This window comes from Scylla paramamosain, chromosome 3, assembly GCF_035594125.1.
Source record: "Scylla paramamosain isolate STU-SP2022 chromosome 3, ASM3559412v1, whole genome shotgun sequence".
NCBI lineage: Eukaryota > Metazoa > Arthropoda > Malacostraca > Decapoda > Portunidae > Scylla > Scylla paramamosain.
In genome coordinates, this window is record NC_087153.1 from 5,091,100 (window position 1) to 5,100,321 (window position 9,222).

The following is a 9,222-nucleotide window of genomic DNA, read 5'->3' on the forward strand; positions in this document are numbered from 1 at the left end:
AGTAGTAGAGTAGTAGTAGTAGTAGTAGTAATAGCAGTAGTAGTAGTAGCAGCACCAGTAGTAGTAGTAGTAGTAGTAGTAGTAGTAGTAGTAGTAGTCGCTAGTAGTAGTAGTAGTAGTAGTAGTAGTAGTAGTACTAGTAGTAGTAGTAGTAGTAGTAGCAATTAATAGTAATTAATAGTAATTAGTAGTAGTACTACTAGTAGTAGTAGTAGTAGTAGTAGTAGTAGTAGTAGTATAGTAGAAGTAGTAGTAGTAGTAGCAATTAATAGTAATTAATAGTAGTATTAGTAGTAGTACTAGTAGTAGTAGTAGTAGTAGTAGTAGTAGTAGTAGTAGTAGTAGTAGTAGTAGTAGTAGTAGTAGTAGTGGTGGTGGTAGTAGTAATTAATAGTAGTAGTTGTAGTAGTAGTAGTAGTAGTAGTAGTAGTAGTAGTAGTATAATAGTCTACATATTTTACGTAATAAATCTAGTGCTTTTAGAAAGCTCGCTTCTACCTTGAAATCACACGTCTAGGAATGCACAGCACGGAAGAAACAGGCAAAGCATGTGAGGCAAACACGGAAGTAATCAACGCCTTCATATAACACATCAAGAAATTCAGTTAACAATGGCACAATTATGAGGATTGCCGTCAGTTTTTTTTCTGAATTGCCCTGCTGGTTGTGACACGCAAGTGTTATTAGCGAGCGTAACACAACCACTGGTCTGACCAACACCTCACTAATCCAAAACTGCATCACATGAAAGAGGCAGTTCACCTGAGAAGGTAGGAATTACTGACGGTGAGCAAAAAAAAAAAAAAAAAAGAAAGAAAGAAAAGAAAGAGAGCAAAAAATTGGTAAATAGATGAAAAAAAATCATTTACTGAATTTAAGTGATTATGTAAATGGTCAGATATACCTATTACGGTCAATTTACTTAGTTTTTTTTTCAGACAAAAGAAGAAAAGAAGAAATTTAAATAGATCTTTCATATTCAATTATCTTTAAAAGAAAACAGCAACATTGATCTTAATAATTTATTTACCATTTTCAGTACAACTCTCTCTCTCTCTCTCTCTCGCTCTCTCTCTCTCTCTCTCTCTCTCTCTCTCTCTCTCTCTCTCTCTCTCTCTCTCTCTCTCTCTCTCTCTCTCTCTTCATTTCATTAACACGCGGGCCAAATATCACCACCTTCCCAACTAGGTGATGCCAAGGGCAGGGACCAGCAGTGAAGTCTTCACACACTAATGGTTACTGAGCGAGTCATCTTCCCTGACACAACGATTGGTAGGAATGTAAAGTAAGAAAATTACCGTGAGAGACTTGAAACTCGTGTATCCTGACACAATGAATCGTAGATAGGAATGTTACAAAAGTCGTAAGTAACGTTCCGTGAGAAACTTGATCAATGTGCTATTATGTGTAATTTGGCTTTGATTTCATATCTTTCACATTTTCTTTTGTTTCCTTATATTCTTACTAAAATCTTCAGGTTTACATATTTTTGTTACATCTGTTTGTTATCTAGTCAAACATTTCGATTATATTTCTTGTACTTCAAGATATTCCTTCAATTATAACACTTGCAAGGAAGATTTTTTACGTGCCACACATACCACGACTAATACTTTAGAACTTACCAGTGCATCTGTTCTTTGGACACCTTGTACACACACACACACTCTCTCCCTCTCTCTCTCTCTCTCTCTCTCTCTCTCTCTCTCTCTCTCTCTCTCTCTCTCTCTCTCTCTCTCTCTATCTCTCTTTATCTATCTATCTATCTATCTATCAACGTATTTGTGAAAAAATTATATATATATATAATATATATATATATATATATATATATATATATATATATATATATATATATATATATATATATATATATATATATATATATATATATATATATATATATATATATATAAAAGAATGTCATGCAAGATTAAGTAAAAGAAGAGAATAACTTAATGACAGGAAATTAAGTGAAAAGAACAAAAAACTGAATATGTGTAGATACCCTAAAGAAAATCAAATACTTGCGGTAAACGTAATAAGTTACGTGCGGAAGTAGCTGGTAAAAGACTGCGCTTGGAAGAATTGCAACACTGAAGTGAAAAACGTAAAAACATGATAAGGAATGATGCTGAAAAATAGTTATATCCAATGTAGATATCACGAAAAATCAAATAGTTATGGGAGAGGATAAAAAGTTAGGTAGAGTAATAGCAAATGGAAAGTGAAAATCTAGCTCGAAAGAACGGCCAGCATGAAAGAACCTGAAATGTAAATTATCAGTTTTAGTCTGTCTGTCAGATGCACACTAAAGAAAGAGGAAACTGAGGAACGGGCAAGGAGAGATATGGTGACTTGGTAAATTACAATAATTCTAGTGTTTGTCTTGCAATAGCCATTATAGTGGAAAGAAAATGTGAAGAAAGAAAGGAGGAGGAGGAGGAGGAAAAATAAACAGAAGAAGAAGAAGAAGAAGAAGAAGAAGAAGAAGAAGAAGAAAAAGAAGAAAAGAAGAAGAAGAAGAAGAGGAAAAGGAAGAGGAGGAGGAGGAGGAGGAGGAGGAGGAGGAGGAGGAGGAGGAGGAGGAGGAGGAGGAGGAGGAGAAGGAGAAGGAGGAGGAAGAGATAGTACACACCACCTCTCCTAATAAAAAGTAAAAAACAGCATCTGACAAAAGGAGTAAGAAAATCAAGCCTCAAATCGAAAATATTTTACCAGATACCGTTTCACAAAAGGAAGAGCGTGACAGCGGCTGTATAGAAAAAGCTATCCCGCTGTTTCATAATCACATAAGTCAAGTGTCTAAATACAGAAACTACGCGTAAAGATGATTAGGGAAATTTATGGATGGGTATGATAGATGGATTTAGGTAGGCAAGTTTCACACAGGAACCGTCACGTGTAAGCCTGAGGGGTTCTTGCAGCTTCCCCTTTTTTTTTTCTTTTATATATATATATATATATATATATATATATATAATATATATATATATATATATATATATATATATATATATATATATATATATATATATATATATATATATATATATATATATATATATATATATATATATATATATATATGTTCTTGTGTTCTTATGTACAGTTAAAACGTCTTTTTTTTTCCTTTATATGTATTTTTAATTATACTTCCTTTAGAGCAATTTCACTGGTTCTTTATTCTATTTTTACTCCCATTTTATTTTTCATTTTAATCTTCTTTGGTTCGCCATTATTACTTCATATTCCTCTTCTTTCGATTTTAAATAATTTTCCGGATTTTTCTTCTTATTGGATGATCAAGAGACAGGGCAAAAGTTATATAAAATAGCCCAATAAAGAGTAATTGATAATAAAGGTTCCAAAAAATGAGGTCAAATGCTCCTCGATATCATTCCCTCAAATTGAGTTCCAGTCGCAAGGAGAGAAAATGAAGAAGCCTGCATTCCACACTTTATTCGTGAGAGGGATGAAAGCGTGAAGCTACTGGTTAACTCTCGCATTACCAAGGTGGATAAAACAAGGTTGAGATTAAGCCGCAAATCGTGTACAACGAGGCCACGGGAGGGGACAGAAGCATGCAATAGGAACTCAGAAGTTCATTTCAAAACACAAGGAGAATATAGCAGGAGATACAGGAATGCAACAGTGAATTCAAATCTCACTTATCTATAATTCCTTTCTTTACTTTATTCCATTTTTATGAACAAGTTAGAATGAAACTAATTTTAGGAAAATATTCGAAAAAAAAATCACAAAGTCAAGAATTAAGATAGCCTTAATCAATGAACAAATACGCCATAAAGATCGCAAGATATATGCCTCAAGATATCCGGCATAAAATATTCAGACAAAATGACTAGAGCAAAAACCTGTGTATATAAGCCAGGGGGTCACATTACCACACTCTGAAATGTCTTACATAATACTTATTTTGGTGTATGTCAAAAGAGTAAAGAATTTGTTCATGGATATTATTTGACCCTAAGATGACTGTATATAATGTTAATTTTGTTCTCAATGGAGTATCATCATATTATGAACTATAAGTGTAGTTCTTTCCTAGGATGGGGTGTTTGGTTAAGGACATATGAACTTATAGAAGAAAAAGGAACCTGCAAGAAGATTAACATATGGCAGTTCCTGTAAAACCTAATCTTTTATAGATCCCGATTGACTCAGCACTAACAACGTGATTACCGAGTATGATTCAGTTATCTACCACTGCAGGATTTTTTTTTTTTTTTTTTGTGGTGGGTAGTGCTTTATATATATATATATATATATATATATATATATATATATATATATATATATATATATATATATATATATATATATATATATATATATATATATATATATATATATATATAAGAGAGAGAGAGAGAGAGAGAGAGAGAGAGAGAGAGAGAGAGATAATTAGATAGATGAGGTGAACAGGGATACACCTGAGTTTTTTTTTTTATTTATTGGAACGTTTCACCTTCACAGAAGGCATCATCAGCCTAAAAACTAAAAGGGCATTGAATATATCCCATAAACATTAAAATATAAAACATACAAAACAATATGATATCCCATAGAGGGCACACCAGTGTGACACAAGCGACCAAGGGAGACAGATGAACATTGGAGAAGTGGATGAAAAATAATACAGGTAACTAAAAAAAAAAAAAAACACAACAGTAATATATGTTGAAAATTATAACCTACTGAGGAACACTGGTATAGAGTAAAACAATAAAAATAAGGGTATAGTACTGCCAAAACGAACCTTTTGTGTTACCAGCGGGAACACACACCTCACAGTCATTGTTTTTGAGAAAGCCAGCGATATACTAATTCTCTCTCTCTCTCTCTCTCTCTCTCTCTCTCTCTCTCTCTCTCTCTCTCTCGTGCAGGATCCCCGTGTAGAAAACCTGTTCACACTCATTGCCGGAATCACGAACAGTCCACCCACCTCATAAACTCGTGGGTGGAATGTAAAGAGGCGGGAGGGGAGAGTAATAGCATTTTATCCAGCATTACTCTCCCATTTACCTTGGCAGTCCAGAGGTACAGAAAGGAACGGAACATTACACCAGCACGGAAACCAAAGACTGCTTGATTCTGAGTCACGTCCTGCACCTCCATCTCATTCAAATACATGCTGGAAAAAATTATGATCACGAAACGGCTACTGTCCTGATTTCTCTCTCTCTCTCTCTCTCTCTCTCTCTCTCTCTCTCTCTCTCTCTCTCTCTCTCTCTCTCTCTCTCTCTCTCTCTCTCTCTCTCTCTCTCTCTCTATTTTTGGTTTGAGAGTAAAAGTGAAGGTGAATGAGTCGATATAAGTACGAAGGTGTAAAATTTTGTGTGAAGAGCCCCTAAATAGTAGTAGTAGCAGCAGCAATAGTAGTAGTAGGCTGTTGTTATTGTTGTTGTTATTGGTGGTGGTGGTGGTGGTGCAGCAACAGCAGCAATTAGTAATGAATGGAACTGCACTCGTGGCAGTGAACACGCCATGCATACTGTAATAAGCGGAAGATCAACTTATAACCAAAAGGGAGAAAATCATGAATTTAAGTCAAACTAGGAGAGGAAACTGCCAATAATAAAGTAATTTGCTAATCTTAAATTCAACGTCAGTGTTTATTATCTCAAGGGAAGTCAAACATAACTACCAGAGAAAGTGGTGCCGACATAAACAAAATTGCACTTGTTAAAAACACTTATTCATCTTTTGGAAATCTTTTATCACGTCTTCAAGAAAAAAAAAAAATAACCGGGAATGAGATGTGAATAAACAAAATATATATAAAACACATCTTTCATGAGCAGTAATATGTAGGTATTCGGTCAAAAGTACTCATTAAGATTAATACTGCGGTGCTACAAACAACAATGGCCGCCAGTTGCCTGATGCGGGTATCCTGGAAGTCTGGTTGCACTAATAAGCTTCTCAGGCAGCTCGTGTGTTGAAGACTTGAATACAAGGATAACAAGGCATAAATGCATAAATACAAAAAATAAACAACCACGCCACATCTCTCCTTGATTTTTGCAAGAAAAGTAGTTCCAGAAAATCGTTTAAAGAAAATTTTTACAATTCACGAAAATCTTACACTCCGTCAACTGACAAACTATTATGAGACTTAATCTTCTTGTTATGGAGGGCATTAGGTGTGGGTGGACGTGAGTGAGTGGTGGGTGGATGTGTTGTTGTGTGAGCCTTGGAAGATCTCAGAAAGTTAACAACAACGACAGCTGCATTTGTGAAGTCACTCTTCACCAGTCTGCCAATATTTAGCATACATGGTGAATTACCTTTTGTTTTTCTTTGTCTTTAGTTTCCGGCAAGGGAGAGGCAGGGGTGGAAAGTTCACAACTATTGATAGTATAAGGACAAGGGAAAAAATGAGAAAAATCGCAATATGCCACCCTGGAACGAAATTATAATTATTTTAGAGGAAAAGGACATGATTAAAAAAAACCTCCCCGCAATTACCATAACTTGAACATTTCTCGTTAGAAAGAGCCAAAACCAAACTGACTTTAAGAAAAAATAAGCATTATCGCACTTTCGCAGCACAAGGATGAAAAAAAAAAAAAGGCGGCCTTGTAAGGAAGACAGAATTAGGTTAATAGAGAAATAAGCCTTGTGCAGGGAAGGACAGGATGCAGGCACGGGTAAGATACTGCGTCACACACGCACGCACACACACACACACACACACACACACACACACACACACACACACACACACACACACACACACACACACAATCTTGCAACTAACGACTAATATAAACCTATATGTAGAGGCCTAGATGTTAAGGTATCCGGGAATGCTTGTGAATGTCAATACAATACCTCTTCTTAGACGTCTTTCTTTAAGGGCACGTCTGCCTAGTACATAGATATACCTATGAAACCTTACTGATGCATGAACATCCTGCCGTTGCACGAAATGCTTGTACAGTCGTACTCATGAGTAAGTAATGAGCAAGATCTACGAGCGGAACACCTCTCGAGGATTGGGATGTTACGTTTACCTTTCTTCTTCTTCCTTTTTTTCATACAAGCACGAACAAAATAATTCACAAACTTCATTTCCACAAAAAAAAAAAAAAAAAAAAAACTGGAGCCACTGCTAAAACATAAAGGGCAGCACAGATGGTCCTAACAAGATTCAGTCCAGTAAAGCGACAAGTTATGGTAAGCCAGATATTTCACCAATCACAAGTTGTCTGAAGCTAAGCACGGTGCAACATATGGATTGGGATATACTGTAGTCCACCTGAGGCTGCAGCTGCTGAGATGTTCCAGAGAGGCTTCATTTCCCGCCTTGTTTTCCAGTTATTACTTTTTGTTATGACTACTCAAGAAGAGGATGCTTGACCTGCACTACCTACTCAATAGTACGGCCTACTTATGTTCTGTTATGACAAAAATCGTACAAAACTATATCACGGACATGTTTCTCGGAAAATGATGAGCAATACGTTGATAAGCAACTGTTGACATTAAGCAAGGTTTTCTATATTTATTTATTCCATGGCACAATGAAAAATATATGGCACCGCACATTGAATATCAAACTGTACAAGCAACTTAGAATATAGGACTAAACAACTTTAAACTCAAAATGTTACAATTAAATTAGGAAATAGAAGGTGGTTTCTAAAGGAAGATGATGAGCCATATGATATCTAGTTCAGTGATAGTCAACCATGGTGCATAATTTTTTTTCCAAAGGACACCTGGAAATACTGTGGCACATGAAGAGGTGCATGACTAGTGTGTATAACAGTGCACAGTACAAAAAGATGTTTTAGGAAAAAAAAGTATGGGTCATGTAAGAAATGTATTTGAATTGAGATTAAAGTACCAGTATCACAAATGCATGTATTATATTAGTATTACAACTGTATGTATTATATTACTGTATCACATGCAGACACAACTTGCGCCTCACGGGTTTGAGATGTGGAATTTTGTTTATTATACACTTACCACTTATATAACAGTTATTTATAACCAAAAATATATTTTCTATGTTTAAAATATAGACCTAATACTTATACTTATATGTTTAGTCTTAAACTTAAGGAAAACGTGAAAAATTGGTGCTATTTAATTAATAATTTTAGGCGCTAAAGTAGATGAATTTCTCAAAAGTTTCCGGTAGGGTGCATGAACTTAGAAAAGGTTGAGAAACACTAATCTAGTTACTCAAATGATATCAGCAAGGTAGTACAAAACTGACAGTGATGTGGAAATCTCTTAAAAAACTTTAAGGATAGTCATGTATCAGTTCTCGTTTTGTTTTCTTGATATCAAGGCACATGTGAGACATGTGGGTAAAGGCAATGTCAAGACCAACATACATTAAATCTTGCTCTTACTGGTGTGTGAGGAGGAACTGGCTAGTGGGTTACCAGCTAATGCTTCCTCGCAACAAAATAAGAGCAGGATTTCATGTTATGTTAGTCTTGACGTTGTCTTGTTAAGTGGGATTACTGGATTTTTGGTATATCATCGCCTGGTTATTACTAAGTCTTAGTCCATTATGAAGTGAAAGTGTTCTCTCTCTCTCTCTCTCTCTCTCTCTCTCTCTCTCTCTCTCTCTCTCTCTCTCTCTCTCTCTCTCTCTCTGTACCTCTAATTCTTTAGGAATTTACGCTACTAAATGAAAATTTATCAGATGAAGGACTCATGAATACTCCCAGTTCACAAGGGAAAGGTCATGTAATAAACACAGATATCAAAATTAATGTATTTATTTTCAAGATCAGATGTACTTCTTAACAGCTAACAGGATATGTGGTACTTGTACAGTGAAGTTCATAACGAAAAGATTTTACTATATTGTCATTCTCTAAAATTATCACCTCTCTCATAATTTTCACCCTTGGATCCCAACCGCATAACTAACGGTCTGGACAATATTACAACAGCTTCAGCTACAACTATGGACCATATATTGGGAATTAAGAGACCCGGCAGTTGTGCAATGTTATGTGGAAATTACTTAAAAGGCTTACCATGAGATCCAGGAACCGACTGAGGATAATTTCTAAATATCCCTATCCCCCACAACACAAACACATACACACACACACACACACACACACACACACACACACACACACACACACACACACACACACACACATACACACAATCGTCCGTCTTCTTCCTCACGTATCATATATTGTGACTCCATTCACA